This window comes from Anomaloglossus baeobatrachus, unplaced genomic scaffold (genome assembly GCF_048569485.1).
Source record: "Anomaloglossus baeobatrachus isolate aAnoBae1 unplaced genomic scaffold, aAnoBae1.hap1 Scaffold_509, whole genome shotgun sequence".
Taxonomy (NCBI): Eukaryota; Metazoa; Chordata; class Amphibia; order Anura; family Aromobatidae; genus Anomaloglossus; species Anomaloglossus baeobatrachus.
Genome location: NW_027444448.1, coordinates 62,845 through 85,878, shown reverse-complemented (window position 1 = coordinate 85,878; position 23,034 = coordinate 62,845). Strand labels below are relative to the sequence as shown.

General features: G+C 46.6%; 14 non-coding genes and 2 pseudogenes across 14 annotated transcripts; all 16 read left to right on the top strand.

The window, feature by feature from the left end:
* Positions 1–89: 89 nt before the first annotated feature.
* Positions 90–280, top strand: LOC142282483 (U2 spliceosomal RNA). The gene has a single exon (XR_012744393.1). It is a non-coding gene; the product is annotated as a U2 spliceosomal RNA (small nuclear RNA).
* Positions 281–1,667: 1,387 nt separating this feature from the next.
* Positions 1,668–1,858, top strand: LOC142282547 (U2 spliceosomal RNA). Its single transcript, XR_012744443.1, has one exon. It is a non-coding gene; the product is annotated as a U2 spliceosomal RNA (small nuclear RNA).
* Positions 1,859–3,245: 1,387 nt separating this feature from the next.
* On the top strand, positions 3,246–3,387 carry LOC142282508 (U2 spliceosomal RNA; annotated as a pseudogene).
* Positions 3,388–4,074: 687 nt separating this feature from the next.
* Positions 4,075–4,268, top strand: LOC142282497 (U2 spliceosomal RNA). Its single transcript, XR_012744406.1, has one exon. It is a non-coding gene; the product is annotated as a U2 spliceosomal RNA (small nuclear RNA).
* A 1,387-nt stretch (positions 4,269–5,655) lies between these two features.
* Positions 5,656–5,846, top strand: LOC142282546 (U2 spliceosomal RNA). Its single transcript, XR_012744442.1, has one exon. It is a non-coding gene; the product is annotated as a U2 spliceosomal RNA (small nuclear RNA).
* Positions 5,847–7,233: 1,387 nt separating this feature from the next.
* On the top strand, positions 7,234–7,424 carry LOC142282545 (U2 spliceosomal RNA). Its single transcript, XR_012744441.1, has one exon. It is a non-coding gene; the product is annotated as a U2 spliceosomal RNA (small nuclear RNA).
* Positions 7,425–8,811: 1,387 nt separating this feature from the next.
* LOC142282505 (U2 spliceosomal RNA) lies at positions 8,812–8,991 on the top strand (annotated as a pseudogene).
* Positions 8,992–9,333: 342 nt separating this feature from the next.
* On the top strand, positions 9,334–9,527 carry LOC142282491 (U2 spliceosomal RNA). The gene has a single exon (XR_012744400.1). It is a non-coding gene; the product is annotated as a U2 spliceosomal RNA (small nuclear RNA).
* Positions 9,528–10,914: 1,387 nt separating this feature from the next.
* LOC142282544 (U2 spliceosomal RNA) lies at positions 10,915–11,105 on the top strand. The gene has a single exon (XR_012744440.1). It is a non-coding gene; the product is annotated as a U2 spliceosomal RNA (small nuclear RNA).
* Positions 11,106–12,492: 1,387 nt separating this feature from the next.
* Positions 12,493–12,683, top strand: LOC142282543 (U2 spliceosomal RNA). The gene has a single exon (XR_012744439.1). It is a non-coding gene; the product is annotated as a U2 spliceosomal RNA (small nuclear RNA).
* Positions 12,684–14,070: 1,387 nt separating this feature from the next.
* On the top strand, positions 14,071–14,261 carry LOC142282542 (U2 spliceosomal RNA). The gene has a single exon (XR_012744438.1). It is a non-coding gene; the product is annotated as a U2 spliceosomal RNA (small nuclear RNA).
* A 1,387-nt stretch (positions 14,262–15,648) lies between these two features.
* LOC142282540 (U2 spliceosomal RNA) lies at positions 15,649–15,839 on the top strand. Its single transcript, XR_012744437.1, has one exon. It is a non-coding gene; the product is annotated as a U2 spliceosomal RNA (small nuclear RNA).
* A 1,387-nt stretch (positions 15,840–17,226) lies between these two features.
* On the top strand, positions 17,227–17,417 carry LOC142282539 (U2 spliceosomal RNA). The gene has a single exon (XR_012744436.1). It is a non-coding gene; the product is annotated as a U2 spliceosomal RNA (small nuclear RNA).
* Positions 17,418–18,804: 1,387 nt separating this feature from the next.
* LOC142282538 (U2 spliceosomal RNA) lies at positions 18,805–18,995 on the top strand. The gene has a single exon (XR_012744435.1). It is a non-coding gene; the product is annotated as a U2 spliceosomal RNA (small nuclear RNA).
* A 1,387-nt stretch (positions 18,996–20,382) lies between these two features.
* LOC142282536 (U2 spliceosomal RNA) lies at positions 20,383–20,573 on the top strand. Its single transcript, XR_012744433.1, has one exon. It is a non-coding gene; the product is annotated as a U2 spliceosomal RNA (small nuclear RNA).
* Positions 20,574–21,960: 1,387 nt separating this feature from the next.
* On the top strand, positions 21,961–22,151 carry LOC142282535 (U2 spliceosomal RNA). Its single transcript, XR_012744432.1, has one exon. It is a non-coding gene; the product is annotated as a U2 spliceosomal RNA (small nuclear RNA).
* The last annotated feature ends 883 nt before the right edge of the window (positions 22,152–23,034 follow it).

Below are 23,034 nucleotides of genomic sequence, written 5' to 3'. Positions count from 1 at the left end.
GCGTGGGTTTGTCTCCCTCTCGCTCTCTCTCCCTAAGATGTGTCCGGCATAGGCCAGGGTGCCACTCGAGGCCCAAACCAATTCTGGTTATCGCTTCTCGGCCTTTTGGCTAAGATCAAGTGTAGTATCTGTTCTTATCAGTTTAATATCTGATACGTCCCCTATCTGGGGACCATATATTAAATGGATTTTTAGAACAGGGAGATGGAAAAAGAGCTTGCTCTGTCCACTCCACGCATTGACCTGGTATTGCAGTACCTCCGGGAACGGTGCACCCCTTCTTAACCCAGTTTCCAAAAGCAGAACTCAATTCACCTGATTCATATTAGCCCGATTTAATGAATTGGAAGAAAGCATACGTCTTCATATGCACCTCAATTTGGCCCATTCACTTTTCACACTTCCTCCTTTTGTTTTTTATCTTTCACACTTTTGACTTTCTTTATTCATCCAAATAGCAAACTCATCACCACTCAACCTGACCAACTCGGCTATGTCCCCGTGCTGCAGTTCTCTGTCTTATCTAGATCATTTGCAATTGAATGGAATAGATCCCTTTTGGACAAAGTGGATTCACCTGCTGCTGCAGTGACCACAGGTGTGATAAGATCTAGAATTGGCATCTGGTGCGATCTCTCCGCTTCCACTCCAAAGAAAGTTACCTGTTTATTCCTATCATGCATTGGTTTTTGGGGTTTTCTTTGAGTAATGATGATCTCTTTAGTAGTCTGTTGGCGCCCTCTCCTGGAGGAATAGTTTGCTTGCTCTTGGACATTCTAAAAGAGAGGTCATGATAGACATTGAGCTTCTGAGCTCAATTGGGGACAGTCATGGGTGATGAATGTTTGCAACCTACTGCGAAGCCTCATACCGCAATATAAGGAACGTCAAATACTAAGAAAGGGCGGCCTATGAAAGAATTACTACTTTCAATAAGTACACTTAAACGGCTAATTGGGAATAGAAAAACTGTAAAAAGCCCTCTGAGAAAGCCCCCCTCTAACCTTTGATAGTAAGCTTTTCTGTAGTCTGCCTGTTGATGTATTTTCCGTTTGAACTGTGCACAACATGAAGAGACGGAACACTGGCGGCTTGTCACAATGCCCCCCGATGACATCACAATAGCGCTGCTGCCTAGAAAACAAGCTGCGCAGAAGAAGTTGTTCTTTGGGTGGGAGGGTGGGCTAGTGGAAGGAGGGGGCAATCTCTTTTTTTCCCGGGTGGTAGGGGGATGACAGGAGAAGGGAAGCGGGTGGTGAGAAAGGTACAGAGGGCAGGGTTTGGGGGCTGGGAAGGAAAGGGAAAAGATTAGGGTTTGGGGATGATGAAAGGGCTTTCTACGGGTAAGGATGGCAAAGGGTGGCAGTGACGGAAAGTCAGGCAACCTGTCCTGTCCGTCTTTTTGTATCGTGAATTGGAAAGACTGCAAGGGGGAGGGGAGTTGCTTGCGCCCTAAAGGAGGAGTTATTCAGATTCATTGCAGTGGGCGGCGGCTGCAAAACGCACCATTCTTCTTGTTTTTGCTCTGCAAAGCAGCCTTTTCAAGGGTTGGCTTGGGTGACAAAATGTCTTGTGTAGGCGTGGGTTTGTCTCCCTCTCGCTCTCTCTCCCTAAGATGTGTCCGGCATAGGCCAGGGTGCCACTCGAGGCCCAAACCAATTCTGGTTATCGCTTCTCGGCCTTTTGGCTAAGATCAAGTGTAGTATCTGTTCTTATCAGTTTAATATCTGATACGTCCCCTATCTGGGGACCATATATTAAATGGATTTTTAGAACAGGGAGATGGAAAAAGAGCTTGCTCTGTCCACTCCACGCATTGACCTGGTATTGCAGTACCTCCAGGAACGGTGCACCCCTTCTTAACCCAGTTTCCAAAAGCAGAACTCAATTCACCTGATTCATATTAGCCCGATTTAATGAATTGGAAGAAAGCATACGTCTTCATATGCACCTCAATTTGGCCCATTCACTTTTCACACTTCCTCCTTTTGTTTTTTATCTTTCACACTTTTGACTTTCTTTATTCATCCAAATAGCAAACTCATCACCACTCAACCTGACCAACTCGGCTATGTCCCCGTGCTGCAGTTCTCTGTCTTATCTAGATCATTTGCAATTGAATGGAATAGATCCCTTTTGGACAAAGTGGATTCACCTGCTGCTGCAGTGACCACAGGTGTGATAAGATCTAGAATTGGCATCTGGTGCGATCTCTCCGCTTCCACTCCAAAGAAAGTTACCTGTTTATTCCTATCATGCATTGGTTTTTGGGGTTTTCTTTGAGTAATGATGATCTCTTTAGTAGTCTGTTGGCGCCCTCTCCTGGAGGAATAGTTTGCTTGCTCTTGGACATTCTAAAAGAGAGGTCATGATAGACATTGAGCTTCTGAGCTCAATTGGGGACAGTCATGGGTGATGAATGTTTGCAACCTACTGCGAAGCCTCATACCGCAATATAAGGAACGTCAAATACTAAGAAAGGGCGGCCTATGAAAGAATTACTACTTTCAATAAGTACACTTAAACGGCTAATTGGGAATAGAAAAACTGTAAAAAGCCCTCTGAGAAAGCCCCCCTCTAACCTTTGATAGTAAGCTTTTCTGTAGTCTGCCTGTTGATGTATTTTCCGTTTGAACTGTGCACAACATGAAGAGACGGAACACTGGCGGCTTGTCACAATGCCCCCCGATGACATCACAATAGCGCTGCTGCCTAGAAAACAAGCTGCGCAGAAGAAGTTGTTCTTTGGGTGGGAGGGTGGGCTAGTGGAAGGAGGGGGCAATCTCTTTTTTTCCCGGGTGGTAGGGGGATGACAGGAGAAGGGAAGCGGGTGGTGAGAAAGGTACAGAGGGCAGGGTTTGGGGGCTGGGAAGGAAAGGGAAAAGATTAGGGTTTGGGGATGATGAAAGGGCTTTCTACGGGTAAGGATGGCAAAGGGTGGCAGTGACGGAAAGTCAGGCAACCTGTCCTGTCCGTCTTTTTGTATCGTGAATTGGAAAGACTGCAAGGGGGAGGGGAGTTGCTTGCGCCCTAAAGGAGGAGTTATTCAGATTCATTGCAGTGGGCGGCGGCTGCAAAACGCACCATTCTTCTTGTTTTTGCTCTGCAAAGCAGCCTTTTCAAGGGTTGGCTTGGGTGACAAAATGTCTTGTGTAGGCGTGGGTTTGTCTCCCTCTCGCTCTCTCTCCCTAAGATGTGTCCGGCATAGGCCAGGGTGCCACTCGAGGCCCAAACCAATTCTGGTTATCGCTTCTCGGCCTTTTGGCTAAGATCAAGTGTAGTATCTTTCGAAAAAGTGGTTTAAGGCTCCGGCCACCTTAGTACAATGATGCAATGCACACTGGAAGGTTGCGCTTGTTAGTACTTTGGGAGGATAGTATATCCATCTAGAGGAAACCATGGCCCTACCAGGATCGAGGCTATTAGACTGAGTAAGTGTGGGGGTTATGGTGCAATGTGCCCCAGGAATGGACACCCTGGAGGGAGTCTGAACTTGCTAGGTTGGGACCCTGGTAAGCCTCAGACTCTGTCGCACGCCGCGCCTTGCCTATTCATACTTTCCAAGCATATTGCCCTATCCCGGCCTTCTGGCTAAGAAGGGAAATTTTTATAATCCCGGTCGGAGGTCCGGTCAGCTTTGGGCTGAGAAACCAACACCCGGTTGGAGGTCCGGGTCAGCTTTGGCTGAGAAACCAACACCCGGTTGGAGGTCCGGTTAGCCTTGGGCTGAGAAACCAACACCCGGTTGGAGGTCCGGTCAGCCTTGGGCTGAGAAACCAACACCCGGTTGGAGGTCCGGTCAGCCTTGGGCTGAGAAACCAACACCGGTTGACGGTCCGGGCAGTCTCGGCTGCGAAACCAACGACTAGTAGCTCCCTACTCCACTTGGGTAAGATGCCTCGGTGGACGCTGGGAGCAACAACCAGGCTTCGGCTTGGGGGAGCACCGAAGATCCCTGACCCTCGCTGTGGCCTTCTGGCTCGGAGGGACGGGGTTGATTTTTGGGGATCCTCTTCTCACGGAGGGGTCCACACGAATCCTAGCCTTTGCACTGTTTTTGGTGTGACTTCGGTCATGCATTTTTGCGGTGCTTTGGAAAGCTTCATTAAATCAAATCTGTTCTTATCAGTTTAATATCTGATACGTCCCCTATCTGGGGACCATATATTAAATGGATTTTTAGAACAGGGAGATGGAAAAAGAGCTTGCTCTGTCCACTCCACGCATTGACCTGGTATTGCAGTACCTCCAGGAACGGTGCACCCCTTCTTAACCCAGTTTCCAAAAGCAGAACTCAATTCACCTGATTCATATTAGCCCGATTTAATGAATTGGAAGAAAGCATACGTCTTCATATGCACCTCAATTTGGCCCATTCACTTTTCACACTTCCTCCTTTTGTTTTTTATCTTTCACACTTTTGACTTTCTTTATTCATCCAAATAGCAAACTCATCACCACTCAACCTGACCAACTCGGCTATGTCCCCGTGCTGCAGTTCTCTGTCTTATCTAGATCATTTGCAATTGAATGGAATAGATCCCTTTTGGACAAAGTGGATTCACCTGCTGCTGCAGTGACCACAGGTGTGATAAGATCTAGAATTGGCATCTGGTGCGATCTCTCCGCTTCCACTCCAAAGAAAGTTACCTGTTTATTCCTATCATGCATTGGTTTTTGGGGTTTTCTTTGAGTAATGATGATCTCTTTAGTAGTCTGTTGGCGCCCTCTCCTGGAGGAATAGTTTGCTTGCTCTTGGACATTCTAAAAGAGAGGTCATGATAGACATTGAGCTTCTGAGCTCAATTGGGGACAGTCATGGGTGATGAATGTTTGCAACCTACTGCGAAGCCTCATACCGCAATATAAGGAACGTCAAATACTAAGAAAGGGCGGCCTATGAAAGAATTACTACTTTCAATAAGTACACTTAAACGGCTAATTGGGAATAGAAAAACTGTAAAAAGCCCTCTGAGAAAGCCCCCCTCTAACCTTTGATAGTAAGCTTTTCTGTAGTCTGCCTGTTGATGTATTTTCCGTTTGAACTGTGCACAACATGAAGAGACGGAACACTGGCGGCTTGTCACAATGCCCCCCGATGACATCACAATAGCGCTGCTGCCTAGAAAACAAGCTGCGCAGAAGAAGTTGTTCTTTGGGTGGGAGGGTGGGCTAGTGGAAGGAGGGGGCAATCTCTTTTTTTCCCGGGTGGTAGGGGGATGACAGGAGAAGGGAAGCGGGTGGTGAGAAAGGTACAGAGGGCAGGGTTTGGGGGCTGGGAAGGAAAGGGAAAAGATTAGGGTTTGGGGATGATGAAAGGGCTTTCTACGGGTAAGGATGGCAAAGGGTGGCAGTGACGGAAAGTCAGGCAACCTGTCCTGTCCGTCTTTTTGTATCGTGAATTGGAAAGACTGCAAGGGGGAGGGGAGTTGCTTGCGCCCTAAAGGAGGAGTTATTCAGATTCATTGCAGTGGGCGGCGGCTGCAAAACGCACCATTCTTCTTGTTTTTGCTCTGCAAAGCAGCCTTTTCAAGGGTTGGCTTGGGTGACAAAATGTCTTGTGTAGGCGTGGGTTTGTCTCCCTCTCGCTCTCTCTCCCTAAGATGTGTCCGGCATAGGCCAGGGTGCCACTCGAGGCCCAAACCAATTCTGGTTATCGCTTCTCGGCCTTTTGGCTAAGATCAAGTGTAGTATCTGTTCTTATCAGTTTAATATCTGATACGTCCCCTATCTGGGGACCATATATTAAATGGATTTTTAGAACAGGGAGATGGAAAAAGAGCTTGCTCTGTCCACTCCACGCATTGACCTGGTATTGCAGTACCTCCAGGAACGGTGCACCCCTTCTTAACCCAGTTTCCAAAAGCAGAACTCAATTCACCTGATTCATATTAGCCCGATTTAATGAATTGGAAGAAAGCATACGTCTTCATATGCACCTCAATTTGGCCCATTCACTTTTCACACTTCCTCCTTTTGTTTTTTATCTTTCACACTTTTGACTTTCTTTATTCATCCAAATAGCAAACTCATCACCACTCAACCTGACCAACTCGGCTATGTCCCCGTGCTGCAGTTCTCTGTCTTATCTAGATCATTTGCAATTGAATGGAATAGATCCCTTTTGGACAAAGTGGATTCACCTGCTGCTGCAGTGACCACAGGTGTGATAAGATCTAGAATTGGCATCTGGTGCGATCTCTCCGCTTCCACTCCAAAGAAAGTTACCTGTTTATTCCTATCATGCATTGGTTTTTGGGGTTTTCTTTGAGTAATGATGATCTCTTTAGTAGTCTGTTGGCGCCCTCTCCTGGAGGAATAGTTTGCTTGCTCTTGGACATTCTAAAAGAGAGGTCATGATAGACATTGAGCTTCTGAGCTCAATTGGGGACAGTCATGGGTGATGAATGTTTGCAACCTACTGCGAAGCCTCATACCGCAATATAAGGAACGTCAAATACTAAGAAAGGGCGGCCTATGAAAGAATTACTACTTTCAATAAGTACACTTAAACGGCTAATTGGGAATAGAAAAACTGTAAAAAGCCCTCTGAGAAAGCCCCCCTCTAACCTTTGATAGTAAGCTTTTCTGTAGTCTGCCTGTTGATGTATTTTCCGTTTGAACTGTGCACAACATGAAGAGACGGAACACTGGCGGCTTGTCACAATGCCCCCCGATGACATCACAATAGCGCTGCTGCCTAGAAAACAAGCTGCGCAGAAGAAGTTGTTCTTTGGGTGGGAGGGTGGGCTAGTGGAAGGAGGGGGCAATCTCTTTTTTTCCCGGGTGGTAGGGGGATGACAGGAGAAGGGAAGCGGGTGGTGAGAAAGGTACAGAGGGCAGGGTTTGGGGGCTGGGAAGGAAAGGGAAAAGATTAGGGTTTGGGGATGATGAAAGGGCTTTCTACGGGTAAGGATGGCAAAGGGTGGCAGTGACGGAAAGTCAGGCAACCTGTCCTGTCCGTCTTTTTGTATCGTGAATTGGAAAGACTGCAAGGGGGAGGGGAGTTGCTTGCGCCCTAAAGGAGGAGTTATTCAGATTCATTGCAGTGGGCGGCGGCTGCAAAACGCACCATTCTTCTTGTTTTTGCTCTGCAAAGCAGCCTTTTCAAGGGTTGGCTTGGGTGACAAAATGTCTTGTGTAGGCGTGGGTTTGTCTCCCTCTCGCTCTCTCTCCCTAAGATGTGTCCGGCATAGGCCAGGGTGCCACTCGAGGCCCAAACCAATTCTGGTTATCGCTTCTCGGCCTTTTGGCTAAGATCAAGTGTAGTATCTGTTCTTATCAGTTTAATATCTGATACGTCCCCTATCTGGGGACCATATATTAAATGGATTTTTAGAACAGGGAGATGGAAAAAGAGCTTGCTCTGTCCACTCCACGCATTGACCTGGTATTGCAGTACCTCCAGGAACGGTGCACCCCTTCTTAACCCAGTTTCCAAAAGCAGAACTCAATTCACCTGATTCATATTAGCCCGATTTAATGAATTGGAAGAAAGCATACGTCTTCATATGCACCTCAATTTGGCCCATTCACTTTTCACACTTCCTCCTTTTGTTTTTTATCTTTCACACTTTTGACTTTCTTTATTCATCCAAATAGCAAACTCATCACCACTCAACCTGACCAACTCGGCTATGTCCCCGTGCTACAGTTCTCTGTCTTATCTAGATCATTTGCAATTGAATGGAATAGATCCCTTTTGGACAAAGTGGATTCACCTGCTGCTGCAGTGACCACAGGTGTGATAAGATCTAGAATTGGCATCTGGTGCGATCTCTCCGCTTCCACTCCAAAGAAAGTTACCTGTTTATTCCTATCATGCATTGGTTTTTGGGGTTTTCTTTGAGTAATGATGATCTCTTTAGTAGTCTGTTGGCGCCCTCTCCTGGAGGAATAGTTTGCTTGCTCTTGGACATTCTAAAAGAGAGGTCATGATAGACATTGAGCTTCTGAGCTCAATTGGGGACAGTCATGGGTGATGAATGTTTGCAACCTACTGCGAAGCCTCATACCGCAATATAAGGAACGTCAAATACTAAGAAAGGGCGGCCTATGAAAGAATTACTACTTTCAATAAGTACACTTAAACGGCTAATTGGGAATAGAAAAACTGTAAAAAGCCCTCTGAGAAAGCCCCCCTCTAACCTTTGATAGTAAGCTTTTCTGTAGTCTGCCTGTTGATGTATTTTCCGTTTGAACTGTGCACAACATGAAGAGACGGAACACTGGCGGCTTGTCACAATGCCCCCCGATGACATCACAATAGCGCTGCTGCCTAGAAAACAAGCTGCGCAGAAGAAGTTGTTCTTTGGGTGGGAGGGTGGGCTAGTGGAAGGAGGGGGCAATCTCTTTTTTTCCCGGGTGGTAGGGGGATGACAGGAGAAGGGAAGCGGGTGGTGAGAAAGGTACAGAGGGCAGGGTTTGGGGGCTGGGAAGGAAAGGGAAAAGATTAGGGTTTGGGGATGATGAAAGGGCTTTCTACGGGTAAGGATGGCAAAGGGTGGCAGTGACGGAAAGTCAGGCAACCTGTCCTGTCCGTCTTTTTGTATCGTGAATTGGAAAGACTGCAAGGGGGAGGGGAGTTGCTTGCGCCCTAAAGGAGGAGTTATTCAGATTCATTGCAGTGGGCGGCGGCTGCAAAACGCACCATTCTTCTTGTTTTTGCTCTGCAAAGCAGCCTTTTCAAGGGTTGGCTTGGGTGACAAAATGTCTTGTGTAGGCGTGGGTTTGTCTCCCTCTCGCTCTCTCTCCCTAAGATGTGTCCGGCATAGGCCAGGGTGCCACTCGAGGCCCAAACCAATTCTGGTTATCGCTTCTCGGCCTTTTGGCTAAGATCAAGTGTAGTATCTGTTATTACCCTATCCCGGCCTTCTGGCTAGGAAGGGAAATTTTTACAATCCCGGTCGGAGGTCTGGTCAGCTTTGGGCTGAGAAACTAACACCCGGTTGGAGGTCTGGGTCAGCTTCGGCTGAGAAACCAACACCCGGTTGGAGGTCTGGGTCAGCTTCGGCTGAGAAACCAACACCCGGTTGGAGGTCCGGTTAGCCTTGGGCTGAGAAACCAACACCGGTTGACGGTCCGGGCAGTTTCGGCTGCGAAACCAACAACTAGTAGCTCTCTACTCCACTTGGGTAAGATGCCTGGGTGGACGCTGGGAGCAACGACAAGGCTCAACCAGGCTTCGGCTTGGGGGAGCACCGAAGATCCCTGACCCTTGCTGTGGCCTTCTGGCTCGGAGGGACGGGGTTGATTTTTGGGGACCCTCTCCTCACGGTGGGGTCCACACGAATCCTAGCCTTTGCACTGTTTTTGGTGTGACTTCGGTCATGCATTTTTTGTGGTGCTTTGGAAAGCTTCATTAAATCAAAAAATCTGTTCTTATCAGTTTAATATCTGATACGTCCCCTATCTGGGGACCATATATTAAATGGATTTTTAGAACAGGGAGATGGAAAAAGAGCTTGCTCTGTCCACTCCACGCATTGACCTGGTATTGCAGTACCTCCAGGAACGGTGCACCCCTTCTTAACCCAGTTTCCAAAAGCAGAACTCAATTCACCTGATTCATATTAGCCCGATTTAATGAATTGGAAGAAAGCATACGTCTTCATATGCACCTCAATTTGGCCCATTCACTTTTCACACTTCCTCCTTTTGTTTTTTATCTTTCACACTTTTGACTTTCTTTATTCATCCAAATAGCAAACTCATCACCACTCAACCTGACCAACTCGGCTATGTCCCCGTGCTGCAGTTCTCTGTCTTATCTAGATCATTTGCAATTGAATGGAATAGATCCCTTTTGGACAAAGTGGATTCACCTGCTGCTGCAGTGACCACAGGTGTGATAAGATCTAGAATTGGCATCTGGTGCGATCTCTCCGCTTCCACTCCAAAGAAAGTTACCTGTTTATTCCTATCATGCATTGGTTTTTGGGGTTTTCTTTGAGTAATGATGATCTCTTTAGTAGTCTGTTGGCGCCCTCTCCTGGAGGAATAGTTTGCTTGCTCTTGGACATTCTAAAAGAGAGGTCATGATAGACATTGAGCTTCTGAGCTCAATTGGGGACAGTCATGGGTGATGAATGTTTGCAACCTACTGCGAAGCCTCATACCGCAATATAAGGAACGTCAAATACTAAGAAAGGGCGGCCTATGAAAGAATTACTACTTTCAATAAGTACACTTAAACGGCTAATTGGGAATAGAAAAACTGTAAAAAGCCCTCTGAGAAAGCCCCCCTCTAACCTTTGATAGTAAGCTTTTCTGTAGTCTGCCTGTTGATGTATTTTCCGTTTGAACTGTGCACAACATGAAGAGACGGAACACTGGCGGCTTGTCACAATGCCCCCCGATGACATCACAATAGCGCTGCTGCCTAGAAAACAAGCTGCGCAGAAGAAGTTGTTCTTTGGGTGGGAGGGTGGGCTAGTGGAAGGAGGGGGCAATCTCTTTTTTTCCCGGGTGGTAGGGGGATGACAGGAGAAGGGAAGCGGGTGGTGAGAAAGGTACAGAGGGCAGGGTTTGGGGGCTGGGAAGGAAAGGGAAAAGATTAGGGTTTGGGGATGATGAAAGGGCTTTCTACGGGTAAGGATGGCAAAGGGTGGCAGTGACGGAAAGTCAGGCAACCTGTCCTGTCCGTCTTTTTGTATCGTGAATTGGAAAGACTGCAAGGGGGAGGGGAGTTGCTTGCGCCCTAAAGGAGGAGTTATTCAGATTCATTGCAGTGGGCGGCGGCTGCAAAACGCACCATTCTTCTTGTTTTTGCTCTGCAAAGCAGCCTTTTCAAGGGTTGGCTTGGGTGACAAAATGTCTTGTGTAGGCGTGGGTTTGTCTCCCTCTCGCTCTCTCTCCCTAAGATGTGTCCGGCATAGGCCAGGGTGCCACTCGAGGCCCAAACCAATTCTGGTTATCGCTTCTCGGCCTTTTGGCTAAGATCAAGTGTAGTATCTGTTCTTATCAGTTTAATATCTGATACGTCCCCTATCTGGGGACCATATATTAAATGGATTTTTAGAACAGGGAGATGGAAAAAGAGCTTGCTCTGTCCACTCCACGCATTGACCTGGTATTGCAGTACCTCCAGGAACGGTGCACCCCTTCTTAACCCAGTTTCCAAAAGCAGAACTCAATTCACCTGATTCATATTAGCCCGATTTAATGAATTGGAAGAAAGCATACGTCTTCATATGCACCTCAATTTGGCCCATTGACTTTTCACACTTCCTCCTTTTGTTTTTTATCTTTCACACTTTTGACTTTCTTTATTCATCCAAATAGCAAACTCATCACCACTCAACCTGACCAACTCGGCTATGTCCCCGTGCTGCAGTTCTCTGTCTTATCTAGATCATTTGCAATTGAATGGAATAGATCCCTTTTGGACAAAGTGGATTCACCTGCTGCTGCAGTGACCACAGGTGTGATAAGATCTAGAATTGGCATCTGGTGCGATCTCTCCGCTTCCACTCCAAAGAAAGTTACCTGTTTATTCCTATCATGCATTGGTTTTTGGGGTTTTCTTTGAGTAATGATGATCTCTTTAGTAGTCTGTTGGCGCCCTCTCCTGGAGGAATAGTTTGCTTGCTCTTGGACATTCTAAAAGAGAGGTCATGATAGACATTGAGCTTCTGAGCTCAATTGGGGACAGTCATGGGTGATGAATGTTTGCAACCTACTGCGAAGCCTCATACCGCAATATAAGGAACGTCAAATACTAAGAAAGGGCGGCCTATGAAAGAATTACTACTTTCAATAAGTACACTTAAACGGCTAATTGGGAATAGAAAAACTGTAAAAAGCCCTCTGAGAAAGCCCCCCTCTAACCTTTGATAGTAAGCTTTTCTGTAGTCTGCCTGTTGATGTATTTTCCGTTTGAACTGTGCACAACATGAAGAGACGGAACACTGGCGGCTTGTCACAATGCCCCCCGATGACATCACAATAGCGCTGCTGCCTAGAAAACAAGCTGCGCAGAAGAAGTTGTTCTTTGGGTGGGAGGGTGGGCTAGTGGAAGGAGGGGGCAATCTCTTTTTTTCCCGGGTGGTAGGGGGATGACAGGAGAAGGGAAGCGGGTGGTGAGAAAGGTACAGAGGGCAGGGTTTGGGGGCTGGGAAGGAAAGGGAAAAGATTAGGGTTTGGGGATGATGAAAGGGCTTTCTACGGGTAAGGATGGCAAAGGGTGGCAGTGACGGAAAGTCAGGCAACCTGTCCTGTCCGTCTTTTTGTATCGTGAATTGGAAAGACTGCAAGGGGGAGGGGAGTTGCTTGCGCCCTAAAGGAGGAGTTATTCAGATTCATTGCAGTGGGCGGCGGCTGCAAAACGCACCATTCTTCTTGTTTTTGCTCTGCAAAGCAGCCTTTTCAAGGGTTGGCTTGGGTGACAAAATGTCTTGTGTAGGCGTGGGTTTGTCTCCCTCTCGCTCTCTCTCCCTAAGATGTGTCCGGCATAGGCCAGGGTGCCACTCGAGGCCCAAACCAATTCTGGTTATCGCTTCTCGGCCTTTTGGCTAAGATCAAGTGTAGTATCTGTTCTTATCAGTTTAATATCTGATACGTCCCCTATCTGGGGACCATATATTAAATGGATTTTTAGAACAGGGAGATGGAAAAAGAGCTTGCTCTGTCCACTCCACGCATTGACCTGGTATTGCAGTACCTCCAGGAACGGTGCACCCCTTCTTAACCCAGTTTCCAAAAGCAGAACTCAATTCACCTGATTCATATTAGCCCGATTTAATGAATTGGAAGAAAGCATACGTCTTCATATGCACCTCAATTTGGCCCATTCACTTTTCACACTTCCTCCTTTTGTTTTTTATCTTTCACACTTTTGACTTTCTTTATTCATCCAAATAGCAAACTCATCACCACTCAACCTGACCAACTCGGCTATGTCCCCGTGCTGCAGTTCTCTGTCTTATCTAGATCATTTGCAATTGAATGGAATAGATCCCTTTTGGACAAAGTGGATTCACCTGCTGCTGCAGTGACCACAGGTGTGATAAGATCTAGAATTGGCATCTGGTGCGATCTCTCCGCTTCCACTCCAAAGAAAGTTACCTGTTTATTCCTATCATGCATTGGTTTTTGGGGTTTTCTTTGAGTAATGATGATCTCTTTAGTAGTCTGTTGGCGCCCTCTCCTGGAGGAATAGTTTGCTTGCTCTTGGACATTCTAAAAGAGAGGTCATGATAGACATTGAGCTTCTGAGCTCAATTGGGGACAGTCATGGGTGATGAATGTTTGCAACCTACTGCGAAGCCTCATACCGCAATATAAGGAACGTCAAATACTAAGAAAGGGCGGCCTATGAAAGAATTACTACTTTCAATAAGTACACTTAAACGGCTAATTGGGAATAGAAAAACTGTAAAAAGCCCTCTGAGAAAGCCCCCCTCTAACCTTTGATAGTAAGCTTTTCTGTAGTCTGCCTGTTGATGTATTTTCCGTTTGAACTGTGCACAACATGAAGAGACGGAACACTGGCGGCTTGTCACAATGCCCCCCGATGACATCACAATAGCGCTGCTGCCTAGAAAACAAGCTGCGCAGAAGAAGTTGTTCTTTGGGTGGGAGGGTGGGCTAGTGGAAGGAGGGGGCAATCTCTTTTTTTCCCGGGTGGTAGGGGGATGACAGGAGAAGGGAAGCGGGTGGTGAGAAAGGTACAGAGGGCAGGGTTTGGGGGCTGGGAAGGAAAGGGAAAAGATTAGGGTTTGGGGATGATGAAAGGGCTTTCTACGGGTAAGGATGGCAAAGGGTGGCAGTGACGGAAAGTCAGGCAACCTGTCCTGTCCGTCTTTTTGTATCGTGAATTGGAAAGACTGCAAGGGGGAGGGGAGTTGCTTGCGCCCTAAAGGAGGAGTTATTCAGATTCATTGCAGTGGGCGGCGGCTGCAAAACGCACCATTCTTCTTGTTTTTGCTCTGCAAAGCAGCCTTTTCAAGGGTTGGCTTGGGTGACAAAATGTCTTGTGTAGGCGTGGGTTTGTCTCCCTCTCGCTCTCTCTCCCTAAGATGTGTCCGGCATAGGCCAGGGTGCCACTCGAGGCCCAAACCAATTCTGGTTATCGCTTCTCGGCCTTTTGGCTAAGATCAAGTGTAGTATCTGTTCTTATCAGTTTAATATCTGATACGTCCCCTATCTGGGGACCATATATTAAATGGATTTTTAGAACAGGGAGATGGAAAAAGAGCTTGCTCTGTCCACTCCACGCATTGACCTGGTATTGCAGTACCTCCAGGAACGGTGCACCCCTTCTTAACCCAGTTTCCAAAAGCAGAACTCAATTCACCTGATTCATATTAGCCCGATTTAATGAATTGGAAGAAAGCATACGTCTTCATATGCACCTCAATTTGGCCCATTCACTTTTCACACTTCCTCCTTTTGTTTTTTATCTTTCACACTTTTGACTTTCTTTATTCATCCAAATAGCAAACTCATCACCACTCAACCTGACCAACTCGGCTATGTCCCCGTGCTGCAGTTCTCTGTCTTATCTAGATCATTTGCAATTGAATGGAATAGATCCCTTTTGGACAAAGTGGATTCACCTGCTGCTGCAGTGACCACAGGTGTGATAAGATCTAGAATTGGCATCTGGTGCGATCTCTCCGCTTCCACTCCAAAGAAAGTTACCTGTTTATTCCTATCATGCATTGGTTTTTGGGGTTTTCTTTGAGTAATGATGATCTCTTTAGTAGTCTGTTGGCGCCCTCTCCTGGAGGAATAGTTTGCTTGCTCTTGGACATTCTAAAAGAGAGGTCATGATAGACATTGAGCTTCTGAGCTCAATTGGGGACAGTCATGGGTGATGAATGTTTGCAACCTACTGCGAAGCCTCATACCGCAATATAAGGAACGTCAAATACTAAGAAAGGGCGGCCTATGAAAGAATTACTACTTTCAATAAGTACACTTAAACGGCTAATTGGGAATAGAAAAACTGTAAAAAGCCCTCTGAGAAAGCCCCCCTCTAACCTTTGATAGTAAGCTTTTCTGTAGTCTGCCTGTTGATGTATTTTCCGTTTGAACTGTGCACAACATGAAGAGACGGAACACTGGCGGCTTGTCACAATGCCCCCCGATGACATCACAATAGCGCTGCTGCCTAGAAAACAAGCTGCGCAGAAGAAGTTGTTCTTTGGGTGGGAGGGTGGGCTAGTGGAAGGAGGGGGCAATCTCTTTTTTTCCCGGGTGGTAGGGGGATGACAGGAGAAGGGAAGCGGGTGGTGAGAAAGGTACAGAGGGCAGGGTTTGGGGGCTGGGAAGGAAAGGGAAAAGATTAGGGTTTGGGGATGATGAAAGGGCTTTCTACGGGTAAGGATGGCAAAGGGTGGCAGTGACGGAAAGTCAGGCAACCTGTCCTGTCCGTCTTTTTGTATCGTGAATTGGAAAGACTGCAAGGGGGAGGGGAGTTGCATGCGCCCTAAAGGAGGAGTTATTCAGATTCATTGCAGTGGGCGGCGGCTGCAAAACGCACCATTCTTCTTGTTTTTGCTCTGCAAAGCAGCCTTTTCAAGGGTTGGCTTGGGTGACAAAATGTCTTGTGTAGGCGTGGGTTTGTCTCCCTCTCGCTCTCTCTCCCTAAGATGTGTCCGGCATAGGCCAGGGTGCCACTCGAGGCCCAAACCAATTCTGGTTATCGCTTCTCGGCCTTTTGGCTAAGATCAAGTGTAGTATCTGTTCTTATCAGTTTAATATCTGATACGTCCCCTATCTGGGGACCATATATTAAATGGATTTTTAGAACAGGGAGATGGAAAAAGAGCTTGCTCTGTCCACTCCACGCATTGACCTGGTATTGCAGTACCTCCAGGAACGGTGCACCCCTTCTTAACCCAGTTTCCAAAAGCAGAACTCAATTCACCTGATTCATATTAGCCCGATTTAATGAATTGGAAGAAAGCATACGTCTTCATATGCACCTCAATTTGGCCCATTCACTTTTCACACTTCCTCCTTTTGTTTTTTATCTTTCACACTTTTGACTTTCTTTATTCATCCAAATAGCAAACTCATCACCACTCAACCTGACCAACTCGGCTATGTCCCCGTGCTGCAGTTCTCTGTCTTATCTAGATCATTTGCAATTGAATGGAATAGATCCCTTTTGGACAAAGTGGATTCACCTGCTGCTGCAGTGACCACAGGTGTGATAAGATCTAGAATTGGCATCTGGTGCGATCTCTCCGCTTCCACTCCAAAGAAAGTTACCTGTTTATTCCTATCATGCATTGGTTTTTGGGGTTTTCTTTGAGTAATGATGATCTCTTTAGTAGTCTGTTGGCGCCCTCTCCTGGAGGAATAGTTTGCTTGCTCTTGGACATTCTAAAAGAGAGGTCATGATAGACATTGAGCTTCTGAGCTCAATTGGGGACAGTCATGGGTGATGAATGTTTGCAACCTACTGCGAAGCCTCATACCGCAATATAAGGAACGTCAAATACTAAGAAAGGGCGGCCTATGAAAGAATTACTACTTTCAATAAGTACACTTAAACGGCTAATTGGGAATAGAAAAACTGTAAAAAGCCCTCTGAAAAAGCCCCCCTCTAACCTTTGATAGTAAGCTTTTCTGTAGTCTGCCTGTTGATGTATTTTCCGTTTGAACTGTGCACAACATGAAGAGACGGAACACTGGCGGCTTGTCACAATGCCCCCCGATGACATCACAATAGCGCTGCTGCCTAGAAAACAAGCTGCGCAGAAGAAGTTGTTCTTTGGGTGGGAGGGTGGGCTAGTGGAAGGAGGGGGCAATCTCTTTTTTTCCCGGGTGGTAGGGGGATGACAGGAGAAGGGAAGCGGGTGGTGAGAAAGGTACAGAGGGCAGGGTTTGGGGGCTGGGAAGGAAAGGGAAAAGATTAGGGTTTGGGGATGATGAAAGGGCTTTCTACGGGTAAGGATGGCAAAGGGTGGCAGTGACGGAAAGTCAGGCAACCTGTCCTGTCCGTCTTTTTGTATCGTGAATTGGAAAGACTGCAAGGGGGAGGGGAGTTGCTTGCGCCCTAAAGGAGGAGTTATTCAGATTCATTGCAGTGGGCGGCGGCTGCAAAACGCACCATTCTTCTTGTTTTTGCTCTGCAAAGCAGCCTTTTCAAGGGTTGGCTTGGGTGACAAAATGTCTTGTGTAGGCGTGGGTTTGTCTCCCTCTCGCTCTCTCTCCCTAAGATGTGTCCGGCATAGGCCAGGGTGCCACTCGAGGCCCAAACCAATTCTGGTTATCGCTTCTCGGCCTTTTGGCTAAGATCAAGTGTAGTATCTGTTCTTATCAGTTTAATATCTGATACGTCCCCTATCTGGGGACCATATATTAAATGGATTTTTAGAACAGGGAGATGGAAAAAGAGCTTGCTCTGTCCACTCCACGCATTGACCTGGTATTGCAGTACCTCCAGGAACGGTGCACCCCTTCTTAACCCAGTTTCCAAAAGCAGAACTCAATTCACCTGATTCATATTAGCCCGATTTAATGAATTGGAAGAAAGCATACGTCTTCATATGCACCTCAATTTGGCCCATTCACTTTTCACACTTCCTCCTTTTGTTTTTTATCTTTCACACTTTTGACTTTCTTTATTCATCCAAATAGCAAACTCATCACCACTCAACCTGACCAACTCGGCTATGTCCCCGTGCTGCAGTTCTCTGTCTTATCTAGATAATTTGCAATTGAATGGAATAGATCCCTTTTGGACAAAGTGGATTCACCTGCTGCTGCAGTGACCACAGGTGTGATAAGATCTAGAATTGGCATCTGGTGCGATCTCTCCGCTTCCACTCCAAAGAAAGTTACCTGTTTATTCCTATCATGCATTGGTTTTTGGGGTTTTCTTTGAGTAATGATGATCTCTTTAGTAGTCTGTTGGCGCCCTCTCCTGGAGGAATAGTTTGCTTGCTCTTGGACATTCTAAAAGAGAGGTCATGATAGACATTGAGCTTCTGAGCTCAATTGGGGACAGTCATGGGTGATGAATGTTTGCAACCTACTGCGAAGCCTCATACCGCAATATAAGGAACGTCAAATACTAAGAAAGGGCGGCCTATGAAAGAATTACTACTTTCAATAAGTACACTTAAACGGCTAATTGGGAATAGAAAAACTGTAAAAAGCCCTCTGAGAAAGCCCCCCTCTAACCTTTGATAGTAAGCTTTTCTGTAGTCTGCCTGTTGATGTATTTTCCGTTTGAACTGTGCACAACATGAAGAGACGGAACACTGGCGGCTTGTCACAATGCCCCCCGATGACATCACAATAGCGCTGCTGCCTAGAAAACAAGCTGCGCAGAAGAAGTTGTTCTTTGGGTGGGAGGGTGGGCTAGTGGAAGGAGGGGGCAATCTCTTTTTTTCCCGGGTGGTAGGGGGATGACAGGAGAAGGGAAGCGGGTGGTGAGAAAGGTACAGAGGGCAGGGTTTGGGGGCTGGGAAGGAAAGGGAAAAGATTAGGGTTTGGGGATGATGAAAGGGCTTTCTACGGGTAAGGATGGCAAAGGGTGGCAGTGACGGAAAGTCAGGCAACCTGTCCTGTCCGTATTTTTGTATCGTGAATTGGAAAGACTGCAAGGGGGAGGGGAGTTGCTTGCGCCCTAAAGGAGGAGTTATTCAGATTCATTGCAGTGGGCGGCGGCTGCAAAACGCACCATTCTTCTTGTTTTTGCTCTGCAAAGCAGCCTTTTCAAGGGTTGGCTTGGGTGACAAAATGTCTTGTGTAGGCGTGGGTTTGTCTCCCTCTCGCTCTCTCTCCCTAAGATGTGTCCGGCATAGGCCAGGGTGCCACTCGAGGCCCAAACCAATTCTGGTTATCGCTTCTCGGCCTTTTGGCTAAGATCAAGTGTAGTATCTGTTCTTATCAGTTTAATATCTGATACGTCCCCTATCTGGGGACCATATATTAAATGGATTTTTAGAACAGGGAGATGGAAAAAGAGCTTGCTCTGTCCACTCCACGCATTGACCTGGTATTGCAGTACCTCCAGGAACGGTGCACCCCTTCTTAACCCAGTTTCCAAAAGCAGAACTCAATTCACCTGATTCATATTAGCCCGATTTAATGAATTGGAAGAAAGCATACGTCTTCATATGCACCTCAATTTGGCCCATTCACTTTTCACACTTCCTCCTTTTGTTTTTTATCTTTCACACTTTTGACTTTCTTTATTCATCCAAATAGCAAACTCATCACCACTCAACCTGACCAACTCGGCTATGTCCCCGTGCTGCAGTTCTCTGTCTTATCTAGATCATTTGCAATTGAATGGAATAGATCCCTTTTGGACAAAGTGGATTCACCTGCTGCTGCAGTGACCACAGGTGTGATAAGATCTAGAATTGGCATCTGGTGCGATCTCTCCGCTTCCACTCCAAAGAAAGTTACCTGTTTATTCCTATCATGCATTGGTTTTTGGGGTTTTCTTTGAGTAATGATGATCTCTTTAGTAGTCTGTTGGCGCCCTCTCCTGGAGGAATAGTTTGCTTGCTCTTGGACATTCTAAAAGAGAGGTCATGATAGACATTGAGCTTCTGAGCTCAATTGGGGACAGTCATGGGTGATGAATGTTTGCAACCTACTGCGAAGCCTCATACCGCAATATAAGGAACGTCAAATACTAAGAAAGGGCGGCCTATGAAAGAATTACTACTTTCAATAAGTACACTTAAACGGCTAATTGGGAATAGAAAAACTGTAAAAAGCCCTCTGAGAAAGCCCCCCTCTAACCTTTGATAGTAAGCTTTTCTGTAGTCTGCCTGTTGATGTATTTTCCGTTTGAACTGTGCACAACATGAAGAGACGGAACACTGGCGGCTTGTCACAATGCCCCCCGATGACATCACAATAGCGCTGCTGCCTAGAAAACAAGCTGCGCAGAAGAAGTTGTTCTTTGGGTGGGAGGGTGGGCTAGTGGAAGGAGGGGGCAATCTCTTTTTTTCCCGGGTGGTAGGGGGATGACAGGAGAAGGGAAGCGGGTGGTGAGAAAGGTACAGAGGGCAGGGTTTGGGGGCTGGGAAGGAAAGGGAAAAGATTAGGGTTTGGGGATGATGAAAGGGCTTTCTACGGGTAAGGATGGCAAAGGGTGGCAGTGACGGAAAGTCAGGCAACCTGTCCTGTCCGTCTTTTTGTATCGTGAATTGGAAAGACTGCAAGGGGGAGGGGAGTTGCTTGCGCCCTAAAGGAGGAGTTATTCAGATTCATTGCAGTGGGCGGCGGCTGCAAAACGCACCATTCTTCTTGTTTTTGCTCTGCAAAGCAGCCTTTTCAAGGGTTGGCTTGGGTGACAAAATGTCTTGTGTAGGCGTGGGTTTGTCTCCCTCTCGCTCTCTCTCCCTAAGATGTGTCCGGCATAGGCCAGGGTGCCACTCGAGGCCCAAACCAATTCTGGTTATCGCTTCTCGGCCTTTTGGCTAAGATCAAGTGTAGTATCTGTTCTTATCAGTTTAATATCTGATACGTCCCCTATCTGGGGACCATATATTAAATGGATTTTTAGAACAGGGAGATGGAAAAAGAGCTTGCTCTGTCCACTCCACGCATTGACCTGGTATTGCAGTACCTCCAGGAACGGTGCACCCCTTCTTAACCCAGTTTCCAAAAGCAGAACTCAATTCACCTGATTCATATTAGCCCGATTTAATGAATTGGAAGAAAGCATACGTCTTCATATGCACCTCAATTTGGCCCATTCACTTTTCACACTTCCTCCTTTTGTTTTTTATCTTTCACACTTTTGACTTTCTTTATTCATCCAAATAGCAAACTCATCACCACTCAACCTGACCAACTCGGCTATGTCCCCGTGCTGCAGTTCTCTGTCTTATCTAGATCATTTGCAATTGAATGGAATAGATCCCTTTTGGACAAAGTGGATTCACCTGCTGCTGCAGTGACCACAGGTGTGATAAGATCTAGAATTGGCATCTGGTGCGATCTCTCCGCTTCCACTCCAAAGAAAGTTACCTGTTTATTCCTATCATGCATTGGTTTTTGGGGTTTTCTTTGAGTAATGATGATCTCTTTAGTAGTCTGTTGGCGCCCTCTCCTGGAGGAATAGTTTGCTTGCTCTTGGACATTCTAAAAGAGAGGTCATGATAGACATTGAGCTTCTGAGCTCAATTGGGGACAGTCATGGGTGATGAATGTTTGCAACCTACTGCGAAGCCTCATACCGCAATATAAGGAACGTCAAATACTAAGAAAGGGCGGCCTATGAAAGAATTACTACTTTCAATAAGTACACTTAAACGGCTAATTGGGAATAGAAAAACTGTAAAAAGCCCTCTGAGAAAGCCCCCCTCTAACCTTTGATAGTAAGCTTTTCTGTAGTCTGCCTGTTGATGTATTTTCCGTTTGAACTGTGCACAACATGAAGAGACGGAACACTGGCGGCTTGTCACAATGCCCCCCGATGACATCACAATAGCGCTGCTGCCTAGAAAACAAGCTGCGCAGAAGAAGTTGTTCTTTGGGTGGGAGGGTGGGCTAGTGGAAGGAGGGGGCAATCTCTTTTTTTCCCGGGTGGTAGGGGGATGACAGGAGAAGGGAAGCGGGTGGTGAGAAAGGTACAGAGGGCAGGGTTTGGGGGCTGGGAAGGAAAGGGAAAAGATTAGGGTTTGGGGATGATGAAAGGGCTTTCTACGGGTAAGGATGGCAAAGGGTGGCAGTGACGGAAAGTCAGGCAACCTGTCCTGTCCGTCTTTTTGTATCGTGAATTGGAAAGACTGCAAGGGGGAGGGGAGTTGCTTGCGCCCTAAAGGAGGAGTTATTCAGATTCATTGCAGTGGGCGGCGGCTGCAAAACGCACCATTCTTCTTGTTTTTGCTCTGCAAAGCAGCCTTTTCAAGGGTTGGCTTGGGTGACAAAATGTCTTGTGTAGGCGTGGGTTTGTCTCCCTCTCGCTCTCTCTCCCTAAGATGTGTCCGGCATAGGCCAGGGTGCCACTCGAGGCCCAAACCAATTCTGGTTATCGCTTCTCGGCCTTTTGGCTAAGATCAAGTGTAGTATCTGTTCTTATCAGTTTAATATCTGATACGTCCCCTATCTGGGGACCATATATTAAATGGATTTTTAGAACAGGGAGATGGAAAAAGAGCTTGCTCTGTCCACTCCACGCATTGACCTGGTATTGCAGTACCTCCAGGAACGGTGCACCCCTTCTTAACCCAGTTTCCAAAAGCAGAACTCAATTCACCTGATTCATATTAGCCCGATTTAATGAATTGGAAGAAAGCATACGTCTTCATATGCACCTCAATTTGGCCCATTCACTTTTCACACTTCCTCCTTTTGTTTTTTATCTTTCACACTTTTGACTTTCTTTATTCATCCAAATAGCAAACTCATCACCACTCAACCTGACCAACTCGGCTATGTCCCCGTGCTGCAGTTCTCTGTCTTATCTAGATCATTTGCAATTGAATGGAATAGATCCCTTTTGGACAAAGTGGATTCACCTGCTGCTGCAGTGACCACAGGTGTGATAAGATCTAGAATTGGCATCTGGTGCGATCTCTCCGCTTCCACTCCAAAGAAAGTTACCTGTTTATTCCTATCATGCATTGGTTTTTGGGGTTTTCTTTGAGTAATGATGATCTCTTTAGTAGTCTGTTGGCGCCCTCTCCTGGAGGAATAGTTTGCTTGCTCTTGGACATTCTAAAAGGGAGGTCATGATAGACATTGAGCTTCTGAGCTCAATTGGGGACAGTCATGGGTGATGAATGTTTGCAACCTACTGCGAAGCCTCATACCGCAATATAAGGAACGTCAAATACTAAGAAAGGGCGGCCTATGAAAGAATTACTACTTTCAATAAGTACACTTAAACGGCTAATTGGGAATAGAAAAACTGTAAAAAGCCCTCTGAGAAAGCCCCCCTCTAACCTTTGATAGTAAGCTTTTCTGTAGTCTGCCTGTTGATGTATTTTCCGTTTGAACTGTGCACAACATGAAGAGACGGAACACTGGCGGCTTGTCACAATGCCCCCCGATGACATCACAATAGCGCTGCTGCCTAGAAAACAAGCTGCGCAGAAGAAGTTG